Consider the following 20,921-nt stretch of genomic DNA (forward strand, 5'->3'; position numbering starts at 1 on the left):
TGTATGCTCTTAAGGCATCTCAGGTATCTGAGATCCTCCATTTCTTCTCATACCCCTAAGGAAGTATCTTAGACGCAAAAATGCAGTTGCTTAATTTCACAACTGATCAGAGACTTCCAGCCAGTATAAACATAGTTTGAAAATATGTATTTTATTTATTTAAATACATATATATTTACACATATAGAAAAGCATCAATAGAGGTCAATTAACTTTAAAAATGAGTTTTAATAATTTATATATGCCTACTTATGTATAAAAAAGTATTCACTCACAGATGTACTGGAAAGATTTACTTGTCTGTTAATTGGTCATGTGCTCAATAATCTATATGAAGTCATATCCCTTTTTCTGTATTACTTTAGAGGCTAGAGAAGGGGCCACCCATGAAATCTGTGCCTAATGGTATGGGAATGCCCTCAGTCTCTTCTTCTAATTAGCAAAAACTCACCAAGCAGTTGATATGCCAACCAAGTTTCTCTTTCTCCTGTGGGTCATTCATACCCTTCACTCAACTATCTCTGGGAACATCCCTATCATCACTTGAAATAATAGTCTCATTTGCTAGCTTCTGGGTGAAAAAATACTTTTATAAAGCAGAGGTAGATTAGTTATATTTTTGTTCAACACCACAATCTTGTTTGATGATTAGAATTAAATAGCTGAGCAATAGTTCCTCCTTACTGATGGATTCTTTTGAGGTTTTCCAAGTAATTGCACATTGCTTCATATTTTCTAAAAAGCACCAGTACATCCCACACTTACTTGGTCATAGTCCAAAAATTGAGAATTTCCCTGGAAATTCTGTAACTACATGGAAATTTTAATGTTAATTCCTCATGAGGAGATATTGGTGCTCTGAGTTTTTAGGTAGAGGTTCTGTTATTTCCAATGATTACACATTTTACCATGTAAGAGATAACAAACAGATGGAAGTAAATGTGGGTATTGTTTGCTGTTTGTTTGTTTGCTTGTTTCTGGATAATTTTACTAGAGCCAAAAGCAACAGAGTACATATAAACTTAGAATCCTCTAAATGTCTGGAGATAGTTTTTATGGTTTCTACAAGAATTTTTCCCAAACTATTTCCCCCAAATAAAGTCCAAATTACCTACCAGTTAGGCCTCTTCTGTAAGAAAAGTCAGCTGTTGATTTTTCCCTTCACATGAGAGGCTCTTTTATTCTCCATTTAGATCCTTCCAAAGGACTTGTAAATATGTGCGCTGTGGCTGCCTGCAAGCGTAACGCTCTGAACAGCAGCATAACTAAGGAGGTAGAGAGAGAAGACGTATACAGTTTGCTCTGATGTGGTAAGAATGGCTGAGGCAGCAGCAGTAGGTGAAGTTGCCATTCATCAGGTGAGGAAATACCAAATAGTATTTCTTTCCTTCTCACTTTCCCATAAAGAGGTTAGTTATGGATCAGTTCAGGTCAAAGTCTTACCAGGTCTAGCTTGAGCTCTTTGTCTAATAAGGCCACCTGTTGTGGTCGCTCTGTAGAAGTCCTTAAATATTGATTTGTTTGAGTAGTGGAGACTGTTGTCTAATTGCCTCCAGAACATGATTTTCCTTTTGGGGTGATGACTGCTCACATTGGCCATTATTTTTATTTTGGCCAGTTTCTCAGGTTGCCCTCTTCCTTTTTGAGGTCATATGGTGACTTTGTCTTTGATTTATTGGCAATAACATAGTATAGTTAGAACATTGGGCCAGAAACTAGGAAACTTGAGTTTTCCTTCAGGTTCTGCCATTACTAGCTGGATGAACTTCAGGGGGAATCGCCTAACCCTCTTGGGTCTCGGTTCTCTCATCTGTAAAATGAGGATGTTGCACTACATGACTTTTTCAGAAATCAAAATCAAAGATTGTGAGAGGGCACAATCTCACACTAACCCTTGTTTCACCTTTTATATTCTGGCAAATTTTATATTACTATTTAAAAAAATGAAATAATAAAAGTGATACAGGGTGGGGTAAAAGAAAGTTTACATTTGTGAGTATGCAAACCACAGAGTTTTCCTTGTATTATTATTTGTTAATGTACTATTTTCCGTACGGACAACTGTAAACCTACTTTTGCCCACCCCTGTGTGTATATATGTGTGTGTGTGTGTATATATGTATATATAGTAAAAATTTTTGAATAATACAGAAAAATAAACAAAGATAATTTAAATACTCAAATCACTCCAACTCCAACCAGAGGTAACTACTGTTAACATTTATTCTGTTGGTTGCTAGTGTTTTTTTCTTTTTGCATATGCATGTGTATATTTCACTTTCATTTTGTAAATATATAATAAACATGTAATTATCAATGTATTTTATAGGCAAATAATATATTTATAAAACATGCAATCGTACTGTATATATATAGTTTCATATGCCATGTCCACTCTACTAATAAGCCCATCAAAGTTATTATTAATTTCTGTTACAGTGTTTTCGATCTCTAGCATTTCTTTTTGGTTCCTTCTTAAGATCTCCATTTCTCTGTTTACTCTGTCCATCTGTTCTTGCATGCTGTCTACTTTATTCATTAGAGCTCTGAGTATTATTAACCATGGTTGTTTTAAATTTCCAGTCTGATAATTCCAACATCTCTTTGTCTCTTCAAATTGTATTTTTTGCCCTTCAATATGCCTTGTAATTTTTTCTTGACCGCTGGACGAGATGTACTGGGTCAAAGGAACTGCTGTAAATAGGGCTTTAGTAATGTGGTGGTAAGTGTTGGGAAGGAGAAGTGCTCTATAGTCCATGAATAGGTCTTAGTCTTTTAGTGAGCTATGCCTCTGGTCTGAACTTCATGTATGTTTTTAAGCTTTTTTCTCCCCTGCTGAGGTGGGACAGGATGGCTAGAGCAAGCTGGAGCTAGGCATTTCCCTTCCCCAGCTCAGTTAGACTCTGATAATACCCCAGCAGGTTAGGATCTGGTTAACTAGTTTCCCCTGAGGACAGGCCTTGTTTATAAGACCAGAGTGTTACGATGCATTTCAAAGTTGTTCCCCCCCTCCAACCCCCAACTGTATAGGCCACTTGCCAGAAGCCAAGGTGATTTTTCTTCAAGATTTCCTGTTGGTTCCCCCTGCTATATTGGAATCTTTAATGCTCAGAGTTGTCTGCAGTGAGCCTCCAGCAATTGTCATGGTTCCGGTTTTCCTGCCCCTTCACTGGCGTCCGTGGTGGTTTCTGCTTGTGAGTGTCTGCTTGGATCAGCCACCGCTCCCTGTAGTTGCCTGTCTGACTCTACAATATTGGGAGCAGCAGTTTGCCTGTGTCCCTCCCTCATATGGATCCAGGAAAAGTTGATTTTTCAGTTTGTTCAGCTTCTTGCTTGCTGTTAGGATGCAGTGGTAACTTCCAAGTTTCTGTGTGTAGAATAGGAATTTGCAAGTACCTTCAACTATTTCTTATTCTGGACTTGTATAATTGATTTTTTGAACCAAAGTACAGGCTTCACTATTTATTTCTATTGAATTATATTTTATTTTACTTGTCCTGTTCTTTTAGTTTAACATAGATTTTTGACTCTTTATTTTGTTCTGTTTATTGACGATACTATTTACTATCTTCAAATTTGAGTTACATGTTTCTATAACTTCAGAGAAGCCACTGGTTAAAAAAATTAATAAGAACAAGGCTTAGAGAAGAATCCTGTGGATTATTTTCAAATACTTCTTCCTTTTCGCAGCATAGCTGACCTCATTTCACTAATCATCTATCTCTTCTAGACAGCTGTTTGCACACTTCAATCAACTATAGTATAATTCAATTCATAGTTTCTCAGTATTAGGACATTTGTACAATATATTTCTTAAATTGAGATGTGTTATATTTTTGAGTTCCCTGATATGCAAATATAATGACCAATTTAAAAAAATTAAAGTATTTTAGTATTGTTTATTTGAACTGAGCCCATATTGGCTCTTGATGATCAGTACTTCCTTTATGTGTCATGAATTTAATAAATCCTGGAAAATTTTAGAAGACATTATAATTCAATAAATAATTTTTTGTGATGCTGGCCATTGAGCGTAGCTTTCAAGAGAAAAGATTTCTAATAAGAGGGATTCATTAGAGACGTCAAATGAGTATAACTTGTGTATAAATCCTATGTAAAGACCCTGGAGGCTAGAGAAAAACAGCTTTAGTTAAGCCACTGCCTACTACTGCCCCGTCACATAAACTTCAGACCATTTTAGTTTTTCTCTTGTGCTTTTTTGATCTTTCAACAAGAAATCAATTATTGTACTATGTTAATTTACTAAACAAACCATTGAGGCCAGATATTCTACCAAACATTCAAGAAGTGAGCATTTTATTCCCTGGTTGAAAAAGGAAAACTTATTTGGTTTTGCACATACTAGGAGCTCAAATGTAATTCAACCAGATATATTTGTCAAAAGGATATACATTAAGATTCAGTCATAAGGTATGAAATTTTGGCTGTTTCAACTGGAATTATTGTAGAAGCATTTGTTAATTGAGTGAAATGCTATACAGAGATCAGAATATTTTTTTATTTGTCTCAGCAGCTATGTTGTAAATACAAGCTAAATACACTCAAGCTGCTGAGTGAGGTTAAAGGAAAAAAAATGACTTGTTAAACACAAGTATAAGAATGCTTATTACAAGATTCACTTAATCACTTCTCTGTGCCAGGTTATTAGGAAGATTTAAGCAGTCTAAACATATGAACCCATTTAATCTTTATAACAATCCCTATGAGGTAGGGTCTGTTATTATACCCTTTTTTTAGATGAGGAAACCTAGTCTCAGAAAGATTAACATAGTTGTCCTAAATCACCCGGCTAAGAGGTGGAATTGGAACTTGACTTCAGGTAGTTGGACTGCAGAGTCTATTCTTAACTCTACATTGGTTACTACACATTGTCCAGAGAGGATCTGCTAAGTTATAAAATTATTTCTTTTTCCAGAATTCAGAAACATTGCATTTTAAATTGGTGAGATTTTTTAGTGTTAGTGCTTGTATTAGTTTTCTGTGGTTGCCATAACAAATTACCACAAACTAGGTCACTTGAAACAACAGTTTCAGAGGCCAGAAGTCTGAACTCAAGGGCCACATTCCCTCCAGAAACCCTAGAGGAGATTTTGTTCTTTGCCTTTTCCAGCTTCTGGTGGCTCTTAGCATTCCTCGGTATTTCTTGGCTGTGTTACTCTTACTCCAATCTCTGCCTCCTTGGTCCCCTTGCCTTCTGCTCTTCTGTCTGTCTCTCCTCCATGTGTCTTGTATAAGGATATTTCTCAGTGGTTTTAAGCCCAGATAATCCAGAATGACCTCCACGTCTCAGGATCCTCAACTTAATCACATCTGCAAAGAATTTTTTCCCAAATGAGGTCACATTTACAAGTTCCAAGGATTTGATTAGATGTGGACACATATCTTTTTTTTGGTGGGGGAGGGGGTTGCACCATTCAACCCACTAAAATGACATCTTGTATTTTTTTTGTTTTTTAGGTCTAATCTTTATTTCTGAAAGTATTATAGATGTCCCCTTCCCCTTCCCCCAGTGGCCCCCTCTCTCCCTACCTTGTATATTTATATCAGTGTGCTTTTCTTGCAATCATAGTGAACAAAAATCATTTAGATACGCTCGTGAAGAGATACAATGACAAGAAGGAAGATACTGAGAGAGGGGGAAGGATGAGAGAAGAGAAGAGAAAGAAGTTACCTCTAGGGAGTTACCATTACAAACCACTAAATGTTTCAGTCTCAGCTCCCAAAGTTTAGTCCTTGTTATTTGATAGTAGTTTAAAACAAGTGAAAAAAATATGGATAGGTTTGGGGGGAAATACAGTTCAGTGCTCGAATAATAATATGGAGCAAAGGGATTTTTAAGGCAGGTGAGATGATTGATTGTAAAAGTATAAGCCCTTCAAAAGAGCATTATTGTAAAGAAATAGGAATTTAATTTATCATCATAATCTATCTTCAATAGCCCTGTCTCCCTGCCTCTGTTACCATGGCAAACAAATGATAACATTTCAGCATAGTTTTGTACGATTACTACAAGACTAAGAAACTGTTTTGTCATGAGACTAAAAAATAGTTTGTCATTGGCAAGCCTTGTGAATGCAAGACATTAGTGAGTCTTCTGCATATGAATGTTCATAATAACTTGCCAAAACCAAGTTTAAAATCCAGACTTGTAAGAAACTGAAATGTTTTTCATAATAAGAAAGTTGGAATTTTCTTAAAAGCTTTTTACACCCTAATAATAATATACCAATAAGCATGAACAGACCGTTCACAAAAGAAACCCTGCAAACACTAAATTTAAGTTCAAATTCAATGACAATCAAAGAAATGCAAGCTACATATTTTTACCCAGCAGAATGGCAGTGATTAAAAAGAATAATGATATCCAGTATTGCAAAATATGTGCATGAAGGGGCATAATTATAATTACTGCAGGGATGTAAACTAGGATCAATTTTCCCAAGGGCAAGCCTTCAAAATGCACAGATACTTTGACCCAGTAATGTCAGTTGTAGGCAATGTGCCTGAAGTAAATGAAAATACATGTACTTCAAAGTATATGCTCAGTGGGCTTATTTTAATATGTTTGTATAAGTTACAAATCAGGGACAACATATGTTTTCAACATCAAGATATTGGTTGAATCATAATGTGTATACACATAATAGAATCTAGCTTCTGAGAATGATGAGGGCGATCTGTATCCATTGATATGAAAATGAATTGTGTTAATGACACCTTGACACATGAAAATAGGTTACAGAAGGATGTGATTCCACTTTTGTTAACAGTATATTTTATTCATATGTATACATTTTTTCACATATTTATTTTACAGAGAGAAATATCTGATAGCAAATAAAGAGTTTAAAATATTATCTAGAAGAGTAGCATTATGTGAAACTTTAAAAAAATTTATAATTGTTTTCTAATTTTTTTAATAATGAACTTGAACCACATGTAAAATAAACAAGCAAGTGTTTTAGAGATTTTAAAGTACACTCTTTAATGATTTCTCCATCAAAAAAGGGACCAATATGTTAGGCAATGTTTCACAAGGACATTTTTAAGAATTGCCTCATTAAATTTTGCATTGTGGACATACACAGTTAATAGAAAACACACGGAGATTTTTATTTTTTTAGGATAAAAATTTGTCATTTATTGCCATAGAGAAAAATAAGTTTCTAAAACTAAAAACAAAACCCAATAATATGTTTCTGCTTGCTTCTGAAGGGTAAGAATTAAAAATTTACAATAGATATGTAATTGACAAGTTAAGAGTGTTTAGACCTCAAGGAAGTAAGATTAAATGAAGGGGAAATAGGCAGGTACTAAGATAAGGAGGAGTTTTTCTCCTACTCTTGATATGGCCTTTCTTATATTTTAGAATAAAATATTGCAAGGACTTTTCTTCACATTTATTTCAATTCGGTAAATATTTATCGAGCTCCTAGAAGTCACCATGTTCAGGAATGAAGAAATTAGCAAGCCACAGTTGCTGTCGTCCAGGAGATTAAGTCCAGATCCCCAGATCCAAGTAATTTCCTGATTCATACAAAAGGAAAACTGCACTGGTAGCACTCAGAAACACTATCTAGTAGGCGATGTGTCTCTATGAAGTTCTAATTTTTTAATGGCTAATTTTCTTTTAGTTACTCTGTACTGAATGCTGTTACAGGCAGAAGATTGAGGTTGAAAACCAACACTTCCTCAAAGTTAACATTATGAACGCTCTGTACCTTTTCCTTCTTCCGTAGCAAATTGCTCTGTATTTGTCCTTTGTGGCTGCTATAAGAAAATAACACAGACTGGGTGGCTTATAAACAACAGACATTTATTTCTTACAGTTCTGGATGCTGGGAAGTCCAAGATCAAGGGGCCAGCATGGTCAGGTTCTGGTGAGGGCCCTCTTCCTGGTTCACAGGTGGCACATTTTCTCTGTGTTCTCACATGATGGAAGGAGCGAGGGTCTCTCTGGAGCCTCTTTTATAAGGCACATCGATTGGTTGCCTCCCAACTCTGGGCCAGTAGCTGTCTAGGTCATGGTCACAGTCTTGGGACCTCCTTTGTGTATGATCCTGAGTAGAATCCATGTGTCCTAGGTAAGGCTGTTTCCTTCATGGTGTACTCTTTGGTATAAGGATTACCACGCCCTTTAGTACTTTAGAAAGAGTGCACGGAAGGTGAATATATGCATCTGTTCATGTCTGAAAATGTCCTTTTTCAATCCATACTTATGATTGATGATTATTAAGGATATTGAAACACACAGAAAGCTTTAAAATATAAGATAAAAATAAGAGACAAACTTGGGATATCTAATATTTGACTAATAGGTATTTTAGGAAAGAGATGAAGAGAACTTGGAGCAGGATGTTATTTTTAAAACAGTTAAAGAACCATAAACTTTCAGATTGGAAGAGCAAGCTACAATTTTTCAGTGTCATTTTGAAGAAAATTTTCATTGCCATCTAGCACCCAATATTATAAACAAGAAGTCTGACGCTAATCTTTGTAGTCCCTTTTACTCTCTGGAAGCTTTTAGGATCTTCTCTTTACCTCTAGAATTCCAAAAATAGATAATGATGTGTTTTTCTGTCAGTTTTTAAAAAAATCATTTTGTTGGATATTTAGTTTTCCTTTCAATATGGGGCTTTATGGTTTCAGCTCCAGAAAATTTTAGCTTGGTTTGGTTTCATTTTTCTTTCCTTTTCCCTTTCTCAAACACCTATTAGTCAGATGTTAGATGTTCTGGAGTTTTTTTTAACGTCTTTTGCTTTTTAAAATTTTATTAATTACTTTATTAAATTTATTGGGGTGACACTGGTTAATAAAATTATGTAGGTTCCAATGTACAATTCTATATAATTTATTGTCTGTATATTGCAGTGTGTGGACCACCCAGAGTCCAATCTTTCGTCACCATACATCTGACCCTCTTTGCTCTTTACTGCTCCCCCCCTTCCCTCCGGTAGCCACCATACTGTTGTTGTGTCTATGAGTTTTTGTTTGTTCATTTGTTGCTTTCAGTTTAATATCCCACATATGAGTGATATCATATGGTTCTTGACTTTTTCTGTCTTAATTCGTCTAGCATGATATTCTCGAGAACCATCCATGTTGTCACAAATGGCAATATTTCACCTTTTCTCATAGCTGAGTAGTATTCTGTTGTATATATGTACCACACTGACTTTACCCAATCATCTATGAAAGGGCACTTGCGTTTACTGCTGGTGGGAATGTAAACTGGTACAGCCACTATGGAAAACAGTATGGAGGCTCCTCATGTTGTTTTAAAAAAATACTTTTTTAAAAAAAACACAACAACTTTTCTGCCCTTTGTTGTTTCTTTCCTACCTTCTGAGAGGTCTTCTTAACTTTCTTTTCTAAACTTGCTGCTGATTTTGTTATGTAGGCACTCAGATGTTTAATTTCCAATAACTCTTTATCTTCTTTTATTACTTATTTTTCATAGTGGCATGGTTAGTGAAAATCAAGGTATTTGGTATGAAAATGAGAGGATATTATTATTATTATTATTATTCTCCAGTCGTCTCACTTCTTCTCCTGCTGCCCTCCCCCCGCCATATATTTTGTTTGTCTTTCACATAGTGGTTTAAAAAAAAGATACAAAAAACCATGATTTTCAATTGCCCATTAGAAAGCTGGCTGTGTCCTCTGTGTTGGATCTCATGTTCAGTTGGCTGCCTTGCCTGCTAGTGATCAGACAGAGCCAGATGGCTCACAAAATGTCAGAACATCAGACATGCTTTCCCGGGGGGTTCTTCACTCTCCACAGAGGAAAAATCCTTGATTCTCCTGGCTAAGAGTTAGATTCCTGACTACTGTCTTCCTGCCTATTCCATCAGAAGCAGAATGCCGTAGTGTGGACCTGGGGTCGGGATGACTATATGCAGACTTTCCATTAATCCCAAGTTTTCAGCCCATTTAATCACTATTCCCAGCATGACCTTTCTATCTGGGTTTCTATAGGATACGTTGCTTCCTTTATTCTGGACCCTCCCTACAGGTGCTATATACTAAGTCTCCTCTGAGATACTGCATCAGTTATCATTCTTCTACCTGCTTCCCATTTTCCAAAGTTTTGTGAAATCTATTATCCATCGATAGCCCCTTTCTTAGGTTTTGGTCATTCTTGGCTTGACTGCATGTCTGTTAATTCATCAGGCACCTGCTGTGTGCTTGTGTACTGTGAGAGGTATAAAACCAGACAACAGTAAGAGGCAAAGACTGCCTTGAAGAAACTTATACTTTTTATTTTTTTAGTTTTTAAATTTAAAAAAATTTTTTGATTGCAATTATTGCAATTGATATACAATATTGTATTAGTTTCAGGTATAAACATAGTCATGAAACATTAATACCTTACGAAGTGATCACCCCCGAAAGCCTAGTACCCATCTGACATCATACATAGTTATACAATAGTATTGACTATTTCCTATGCTATACTTTCTATCACTGTGACTGTTTTTATAACTGGTGATCTGTACTCCTTAATCCTTTCCCCTTTTTTTACCCATCCCCCTAAACCCCTTCTCATCTGGCAACCATCAAAATGTTCTTTTTATCTATGAGTTTATAAGAAACTTATAATTTAATAGCTGGTAAAATACTAATACAAATTATAATGAACAATGAGTATTATATAGCACTGAATTATGTGCCCCAGCCTAATAGTGTTGTGGGAGTAAGAACACTTGGAGTGAGCTGTGAATGATGAAAATATTTTAAACTTGTGGGAGAAAGAATTTACTGGAAGCACATATCATTGGGCTTTCTGGGTCTTAGGAATGTGGCAATTTTGTAGACTGTTAAGGAAGCTGACTTACAAGTGCAAAGGTTAAATGTTGGAGTAGTAGCAATAGGTACTCAGGGTCTTAAAGTTCACTCCTGTGATAGTAATAATGACAATAAAAAATACAAGAACCTATACATTGCATGGCAGTTGATCTCATATAACTCTACTGTATAGATAAGGAAGGCAAGGTGCTGATGATTTCATTTGGCGTTGAGTAACAAAGGGATCAGGAATCCAGAGTGGAGACGCAGAACAAGGCTTCTTGGTGGGTGTTCTGAGGCCTTTTTTAGGCACATGGTTTAGACCTAATTTCTGATGGTAATTTATGTTTTTCCTTTCATGGGAGAAAATTCTGCATATACCCAGAGATATTAGTATCTGAACATTATAATGCATAATTGAGATGCAGAATGCATGCTTTAGATAAAATTATTTTGAATCGTGCCTCTTACAGTCTTCATCCACTGACTCATTCATTTGCTCACCAATTTGTTCAGAATTTCATTCATTCTTTCCATGCAGGTGCTGAATGCTGTGAATACAAATACGAGTGAGCCATTTCTCTTAAAGAGCTCTTTTGTGGCTATAAAGAGACAAACTTACATTTTGTTTTGTATGATTCAAACAATGAATTCAATTCCTTGGATTACTAAGGTTATTTCTAGCCCATGCTAGTGTTTCTGGTTTGTTCTTTTGTTGCTGACCACCCAAAATCTCAAAGACAGATCACTTTTTCCTCTTTCTGATAAACCTCAGCAATAAGAACCTATGGCATGTATTGGATTTAACAAACACATCCCAAAAGTTTTTTTTCCAAAATATTTAAAACTATTATGGATTTAGTAGAACCTCAAACATAATATGTTCAGAACGTTTCCCCCCTTGATTTCTAAATCAGGACTCATTTACATATAGCCCAGCACAATATTATTTTGTGAGAGTAGTTCAATGTCCCAGACTTTTTATGAGTTTCTGGTATTTACTCTTTTTTAGTCCTAACTGCCAAATGCCCTCCTCCCCAATCCAAACCAGGAAATCCTATTATATCTGTGCGTGCTTAAATATTTAAGTTCTGTTTAAACCCAAATTCAGGAAGTTTAAGGTCAAAGGTATATATGTTCATGGCCCTATTCCCCTCCTGTGGAGTGAAGTATATTTCAGATAAACAAGATGTGGGAAAGGAAGAGAAGGACAATTGCTGTCTACCAGTGCTTTGGCACACACGTGTTCTGGAACTTCCTCACACACAAGTGTGATCATGAAGACAGAGCAGGACAATCTTTTTCCTTGAAGAACATTCTAGCAAGGGTATTTTTGTTGGAACTTGTGCTTTTGCAAAAATTGTGCTGAATTAGAAGAAAGCAGTGATGGAAAGTTTCGGCATCTTTCTGCCTTCCCCTCCTTTTCATCCCCAAGAAATAAAAAATCCCACAGAGAATATGCAGTGCATTCCAAGAGTGTTGATCATTACTCTGTCTTAGCAGCCCTTAAAATATATAAAGAAATACCCAGATTAACCTGGTGGAGCTGTCATTTCACATCTTCTTGCCTTCCAATGCTCCTATTATTCTATCGCCATTACCAGTATTATTATTGCAGGCATCTCGCTATGTTTTCAAACAAAAGCCTGGCTCCCATTTCTGAAAATGTCATAAGAACTAAGCCCCCTGTAAAATTTTAGGGAAACATTTTAAAACTAAAACTGCACAGTTTCAATCTGAACTTCATTAATGGCCTCCTTGAAGCCAAGCACAGTCTTGCGAGGCCTATTAGTGTGATCTGGAGATGCTGAAGGCCCGCATAGTTTATCTTAGAGTCCAAAAATGCCTCACTTGAGCTGGCATCATTCCCTGAACTGTGCTGTTTGAGGCCTTTGCTGGGTCCAGGTAAAATTCACATCTTGTTTCTTTCTCTTGATTCTGTCAGCTAAGAAGAAATATAAGATAGTGCTAGCCTGCGTGGAGAACTAGCAGCTGGATGAGGGGACTTCTTAACTGGCAGGACGGAGATAGCATTTCTTCTTGTGGTGGTCATTTAGCAGAACATTCTGAGGTTGCCCTGTGGCTCATGCATTTCTGGCTCCTAAATTAAAAATGCACACTTCCTCATTCTGTGGCCAAATAAAGAACAAGGGATCCATGGGAAGTAGAATTCTTCATAGTGCCTGGGAGATTTCTGCATCTTCCTGGGACAGAAAATTTGTGAAGGAACTTTTGATCCCTGGGCTTGAGGATCAGACCAGTTATGAATAGGCTCCTCTTCAAATGGCCTATTTCCAATTCTAATAATAATGGCTTTCAGTTACTCGTTCAATACTTGTAGGTGGCTTTCTATGTACCAGGTACCATTCTAAGCAATGGGGAAACAATGGCAAAAAAGACAGATGAAATAGATCACTCAAGGAACTTACAACAAATTGATGGAGGCAGATAAACAAATAGTGTATATTCATTTTTTAAAATTGATTTCAGAGAGAGGAAGGGAGAGGGAGAAAGATAGAAGCATCAATGATAAGAGAGAGTCACTGATCGGCTGCCTCCTGCACGCTCCATACCAGTGATTGAGCCCGAAACCCAGGCATGTGCCCTGACCGGGAATTGAACTATGACTTCCTGGTCGATGCTCAAGCACTAAATAATAATAATAATAATAATAATAATAATAATAATAATAATAATAATAATAAACGCTTTAGATAACTCCTCTGAAGAAAATGAAAAGCAAGATAACAGCATAGAAGGTAATGGCTGTGTGTATGTGTAGTAAGTGTGGCAGCAATTTTAGGTAAGGAATCGAGGAAGGACTTCCTAAAGACTTGGCATTTAAGAGGTGTCTAGACACAATGAGAGACCAATCCATGAAATATTTGGGAGAAACCCATTCCAGGGGTAGAGAACAGTAAGGGCTGAAGGTGGGATAGGTCTTATACACGAGGAGCAACAAAAATCCCAGTCTGGATAGAGGAGAAAGCATTAGAAGAGGTAAAAGCATGTGGTGTCGAATGGCTGGCCTCCACCCTTCACCTCTCCCAGTCTCATCAAGGTTAAAATGTATCTCTTGCTCCTTGACCTTGGCATCATCCACATGATTTTTTTTGGCCGATGGCAAGTGGGCAGAGGTGCCAGGATGCCAATTCTGAGTAGCTGATTTAAGAGGCCAGGCACAGTTCTGTTTTTTGCCACGGTCAGTCCACTGGTCCCAGGGGAAGGAAGAGAGGGGCTTGTGAACTGCTGTAGACTGGAGTCATTTTGCCCCAGGAGTGGCTGGCTGAGGCAGATCCACTCAGCCACCTCTCAGCTCTAAGAACAGACAATTGAAGTCCTTGAGGTTTGTGGTGGCTTTTAATGCTACAAAACTGTGGCAATGGTTAATCAGTGCAGGGACCTGATCATTTAAGATCTTGAGGTCTTGGTTAAAAAGCCAGATATTCTTCTAAATGTAATGGAGAGCCATTGGATAGTTTTGAGTTAGGAAATGACAGAAATCGAATTAAGTTTTTAAAATATTAAGTTTTAAAAGATCTTCATTCTGTGAAGAATAGATTATAGAAGAAACTTCCATCAGGCTGTTCAGGAGCCAATGATTCAAGAGAGAGATGTTGGTGGCCAAGACACTCCCTTGTTTGCTATAAAAAAAAAAAAAAAAAAGAGTAAATTCTGATTTTCGTCTTAGAAACTTTGCAATTATAGTCAATGAAATAAAAAAATGATTTGTTAGTTTCATGTTAATTAGAGATCTGTGCTTTGCTCTACAACTAGAACAAATCCTGCCATAGCATAATCAGTCAAGTCTAGAACTTTTTTTCCCACATGAGAGGCAAGGAACACAGAGCTCAAAATCTCTTCTGATGACAGTGCTTAAGAATAAAAGGGAGAAGCCAGGGCATGGAGAGAAAAAAACAAATACTTTTTTGTTCCTGTATTTAAAAGCCTTAAGAACTATATAGATATGTTGTGGTAAAAAAAGAAAAAGAGAATGCGGGAGAGGGGAGAAAGCGGCAGAGACAGAGAAAGACACAGACCAATCGCCTGGACAGTAACTCGTTCAGGAAAACTACTGTCTTGCTGTTGTCTCTAAATAATCCTGAGCAAGTGGAAATCTTAGATCTTCCTTAGGCTTCCATTTACCCAGTAGAAAAATGGGATAACTGCCTAACCAGCTTATAAGTTTATCCTGCATATATTGTCTATATGTTAAAGCATTTTGAAGAAAAGTATAAAGTACTATAACTATGGAAAGTACAATTATAAAACTTGAAAACTAGTCAAGGTCTTTGCTAGTAAAAGATAATTAGTGCTATACACACAGGAATTGCTTCTAATTTATTTCAAGTGTTGTAATGACTAACATAGTTAGGAATTTCCGTTTTTACTGAATATAGGTTAGAGTAAGTCTGATATAGTGCGACCTACCATGCCTACTTATATTTAAATTCTGAGCTAATATGGCCTGACACAGTAGCAGAAAACACACCAGACTCTTTAACAGTGCTTTGCCATTGTGGAGGTATTAGGGAAGGATTTGAACTCTTTTAGATTTTATTTTCCTGTATAAGAAGAATTTAGCCAGAAAGTGAAATTAAATGCTCTTTTTCTCTCTCAGGAAAAAAATCTATTAAAATTACAGATGCTTTCCCAAATCTAGGAGTAACTTCACCCACAGCACACGAGTTGTCTGTTCTAATGTTTGTCTTAACAGAGAAGACAAGAAATCATGCGAGCTCTCGTGCATGCTTTTCAACCTCTCCTGCCCACTTTTCTATAATCCCTGTCATTTGAGGGAAAATTCTCTTCCACTTACAAAGACAACTGTAAACTCTTCATGCAAACTGACATTTTAAAACCAAACTGCCCACTTAGATTTTATCATTTGGTCAAAAATATTCTATATCTTGTGTTCCAATTTAAACCAAACTGAGGCCATAAGTGGAAAAGTTGGGTGAGGCGGTGAGGACACTGTCCAGAGGCTTGGGGCCTGGCCAGCTGGCTTTCCTTCTCAGGTAATAGGGAATTTCAGACTTGCCAACAGAGGTGACCGAAAGGCAGACATTTTTCTGCCTTTCCTTCACCCTTTCATGTCCATAAGATAGAAGGGGGTTCTGGAAGGGGCCCACTCTGCAGTTTGGGATCCAGCCCTCTTGTTTGGCACTGTATTACACAAGGGACCTCATTGCCTTGTGTAAGCTGACTCTGGGACTCTATGTTGGCTCTAATCATGAAATAGCAATAAGTCAGCCCTAGCCAGCCAGCTCAGTTGGTTAGAGCATTATAGCAATACACCAAGGTTGTGGGTTCAATCCACAGTCAGGGCACATACAAGGACCAACCAATGAATGCATAAATAAGTAGAACAACAAACTGATATTTCTCTCTCTCTCTCAAATCAATCAATACATTTAAAAAAAAAAAAAAGAGCAACAAGTCCGTCCTCTTATTAGCTTTCTGGCTTTCATATCATCAGACATTGTGGGAAATAATAGGTGTATAGATCAAACTGTTTTCCTGACTTCTGAGAGACTCACAAGTGCAAGTGTTTTCATCACTACCCCTTCTCACCAGTACCTGGGGGGCAACTGGGGTACCACTCAATGACTTTTTAAAATGATATTGATAGTTCAACACTATTGTTCCAAATAAATTGTTTATTTCTTGATTCTATGTTTGTTTTGACATTTTTGCACTAATACTATTCATAGCACTTCAAAAGCTGTGGTCTTTGAACTTTAAGGCGAATGTGTGCACAATTTGTGTATTGTAGTAACTCGAGGATTAGCAGCTTTCATGGTATTTTCAGAGGTCTCTGATACAAAAATGGGTTAAATACTATTAGCTTTGCTAGTAAATATGTCATTCATATATTCAACTCCAGGATGTTAGCTTTAAGCCACTGACCACAGTCTGATGGGATATAATACCAGCGGGGGTAGCTACCCAGTGTGCTCAGGGAATTGCTCCAGGTTTCTTCACCCAACTGCTTCTGAACCCGCCCTTTATTTCCTCCTTCCTTTCACATCCTAGAATTATTTGGCTTAGAACCTGGATACACTTTTTAAGCATACTACCTTATGATTGGTGGGTCATTTGAACAGTCTGTCATTTGCATTTGTACCGTCTTTGCACCAGAATCAAAAAAAAGGGATTGGGATGGCTGCAGGCGGTGAGGGAACACGAGGAAGTGGGAACTTCCTTCGTTCTCAGTTAGGCTCCCTTGGTGTCACCTCCTAGTTCTGAATCCAGAACCACACATTTCAAGGTTCCAAGGCCTCTTATTGCATGAGAAAGGAATTTGGACATGTAATATACGTTTTGGTGGATCTGATAATAAAAAGGCTTTTCAAATTAGTCTTTCTTCTACTAATTCAAAGACTCCTTTCCAATGGCCTCAGCGATATGGAGCACGCTTCTTACAGTGCTTGACAGACCAAACGGATTACCATCCTTGACTTGACTGGCCTCAGGAGGCATCTGCATCGGACTTGGTGTTTTCTGTTGTCCAGTTGCCTAAAGAGGAGCCTTCCTTCCTAGGGCTACTTGGACTATAGGAAGGTTCTGCCTTGGTTCCTTCTAACCTTTGCTCTATCTTCCCCTTGAAATGTTTCAGGACAGGATTTGACAATAGCTCTTTTTCTCACCTCCTGAAACCTGTCTATTTAGCAGGTTATACCTTGTGTTTTTTACTTTTAATTTTTTTTACTTTTAAATTTACCTTTATTGTTGAAAGTATTACAGATGCCCTCTTTTTCCCCCCTTGACCCCTTCTACTCCGAAACCCACCCCTGCCCTAGGCCTCACACTGTTGTCTGTGTCCATAGGTCATGCCTACAGGCATATAGTTCTTTGGTTAATCTCTTCTCTCCCACCCACCCACCGCTACCTCCCCTCAGAGAACTCATCAGCCTATTGCATTGTTTTCTTGATCATCTCTTTGAAAGTAATCAAATGGACGGAAGAACCTCAAAATGTTTAGGTATTTCCTGTTGTTAGACATTCTAGAAATAAGGTGCTGGTCATTGATTAGCACTTCTCAACCTTGTTAAAAAAATTACAAACACCAAAATGCACAACACTGGAATAATAATAAAGATTATTGTGAAGCTAGAAGGAAAATGAAAATGACTATTTAGAAAACGTAGGGTGAAAATTTGGTCATATAACTTATTCTCCAAAAAAAGTGGGTCCCATATCCCGTGTAATGACTTCCAATCTCTGAAGTTCAAACTATGTCAAATTACAAGTAATCTCAATTTACATTCTAGTTCTTCCTCTGCCATGTGGGTTACTTTGGGCCTTAATTTTTAATGATTTGGGTTTCATGATTTCTTCAGTGGAACTCTGTAAATATTGTAACTTTTGCACTTTTTAAGTATTCCCTGACACAGCAACACACTCTTAAACAGAGACAATTTCAAACACTCACTATAAATCATAGAGAAGGCACATTTTTCCATCTTCTGAAAATCTAAACTACACTTTAAGACTGAGCTGTTTTTTGAAGTCACACTGATGTCTCCAAGTTCTGGAGCGGGGGGGAGGAAGTAGAGTGTATGTCAGCGGTAACATGAATTATCCTGATGACATGTTTTAACAAAATGTTTGCTTCAGAGCACTCTATTCAGCAGAATTGAGTTGAAGGTTGCCAACCAAAATGGTTAATTAGTGTCTAATCAAGACATCTAAAATGAGTAGTTGGTTCCCATCTTTGAGCATGTCACATGTCTAAAGAGTGTTTTGAATGAATTTAGCCTGCCTGACAGATGTCAACTGTGAGTGGGTCATTTGTAAGGCTGCATTAAGTAAAAAGAAAGCAGACTGTCTAGGAACTCAGACTGAACTCATCAACTGAACCAGATGCTCTCATCCTGACCTTAGATCTGCTTCTCTGCATGAGTACCTGCTATTCTGGAACTGAGGTTAGAGATTCTACTCGCAAAACCTGAGTTTATTTTAAGGTTTTGAAATAGTTACCAATTCTTGATAATCTTGTAAGACAGTCTGTTCCTATAGCAGAATTTTCTCCCCTCCCCTCCCCTCCCCTCCCCTCCCCTCCCCTCCCCTCCCCTCCCCTCCCCTCCCTCCCCCTCCCCTCTCCCTCCCTCCCCCTCCCTTTCCCCTCCCTCCCCCTCCCCTCTCCCTCCCTCCCCCTCCCCTCTCCCTCCCTCCCCCTCCCCTCTCCCTCCCTCCCCCTCCCTTTCCCCTCCCTCCCCCTCCCCTCTCCCTCCCTCCCCCTCCCCTTCCCCTTCCCCTTCCCCTTCCCCTTCCCCTTCCCCTTCCCCTTCCCCTTCCCCTTCCCCTTCCCCTTCCCCTTCCCCTTCCCCTTCCCCTTCCCCTTCCCCTTCCCCTTCCTTTATTCTGATGCTTATTGCAACATTTTTATTTTCTGTAGCTAATCTTACTTTTTATTTTTAAATTTTAAAAAATTGACCTTAGAGGAAGGGGAGAGAGAGAAAGAAACATCAATGTGAGAGAGAAACACTGGGACTGAACCCGCAACCTGGGTGTGTGCCTGACTTGGAATCAAACCCACCACCTTTTGGTGTATGAGATGATGCTCCAACCAACTGAGCCACACCAGCCAGGCACTAATCTTACTTTTTCAGTTCAGGGTAAGGCGTAAGGACGTGTTTTAGAGAAGTATTTTATTTGATCCATAGGAAAGTCTCCAAAGTACAGAGAACAAGGTCGAGAAGGCAAACTGGGAAGCAGTTTTAGTATATTTTCATTCTTGTAATAAGTAAAAACTCTTTTACTCCCAAAAATTATTTTTCCTTTCATAATTAAAAACAATATTGTTCAAAGCCCAACATCTGTTGTAGTTCTGTGTTTAATTAGCTATTTATTTCAGGGACCGTGCATCTTTGTCTTCATGTGAATTTCTCTTTTCAAATGTCCTTGCTGGTCTGTTGCATACCTCTTTGTACCGTTCTTCAAATACTTCAAAACTGGAAATTTTTAAAATTTCATTTTTCAGTAACCTGTATTAACTTTAAAATATTTTTTCTGTAATTCATTTTGCCTAAAGTCTAGTTCATCCACTGATTCCAGAGGATCCTTTCTTCACCAGCCCATTCTACCCCGCTGCACTGCTCATGGTCTTTCATGTCCTCTCTGCTTGTGCTATTTTCCAATCCTTCTATTCTTCGCCTACTAGTATAATCAGCCTTCCGCCACAGCTTCTCACAAATTGCTCTCTTCAGGGGATTCCCATGACACTCTGCACACCAGGATTGCAGCAATTTTAATGATGCGACACAGGTTCTTGCTTAATTTTCTGTAGCTTACGTGATACTGTGACTTTATTGACAGCTAACAATAGAGCCAATTCTTTTCTATAATCCCAAGACAGAGTAGATTTTGAAAATACATACTGATTGAAAACACTAACATTAAATTTCTTTTTTATTCCCTCATTTAAAAAAATGTAGTAATCACAATAGAATGCTACAGCTAGCTCATTACCAGTTTTTAAGAATAAATTATTATATTTCCAAGAATTTTACAAACTTGTTGATATTAAAAATTAAATCATGTAAATATGTATTAAATAAATTATATTGAAAACAAAGGTAATAAATATTTAAAATTCATCACTCCTTGATCATTTCATTACATTTTGCCGTTACCGATGCTCCTGAGGTTATTTGCACATGTTGTGTCTATATGGTGTGCCGCTGCGCATCTCTTCCCAAAGCAGAAATTGGCAAATGCAGGTCGGGTCTTGGTTTATGTTCTGTTGATTATCTAGACATAATGATGGTCAGCTTAAAACTTTGTTGTGTCTGTAGCCCTTTCAATGTGAAAAGCACCAAAAATTGAGTAAATATTTTTTCCTGTATTCAAACTATTGACTTATTCAACCAAGAAATTTCTTACATAATTGGTGAACAAGTGAAGCTCCAACATACCTCTTCATCATTTCTTTTTTGTGATATTAACATAAATAAAAACATCAACTTTCACTTATATCCAAACTATACTTACTCATAAATTGCAAACGTAGGTTTGGCTACAGAAACAAGAGTTAGACAAAAATGAAAGAAAATATTTATTCTGTGAGAATTAATTGGCTACATAGAATTTAAAATGGAGCCTTATGT

This window comes from Miniopterus natalensis, chromosome 1 (assembly GCF_054644295.1).
Source record: "Miniopterus natalensis isolate mMinNat1 chromosome 1, mMinNat1.hap1, whole genome shotgun sequence".
Classification (NCBI taxonomy): domain Eukaryota; kingdom Metazoa; phylum Chordata; class Mammalia; order Chiroptera; family Miniopteridae; genus Miniopterus; species Miniopterus natalensis.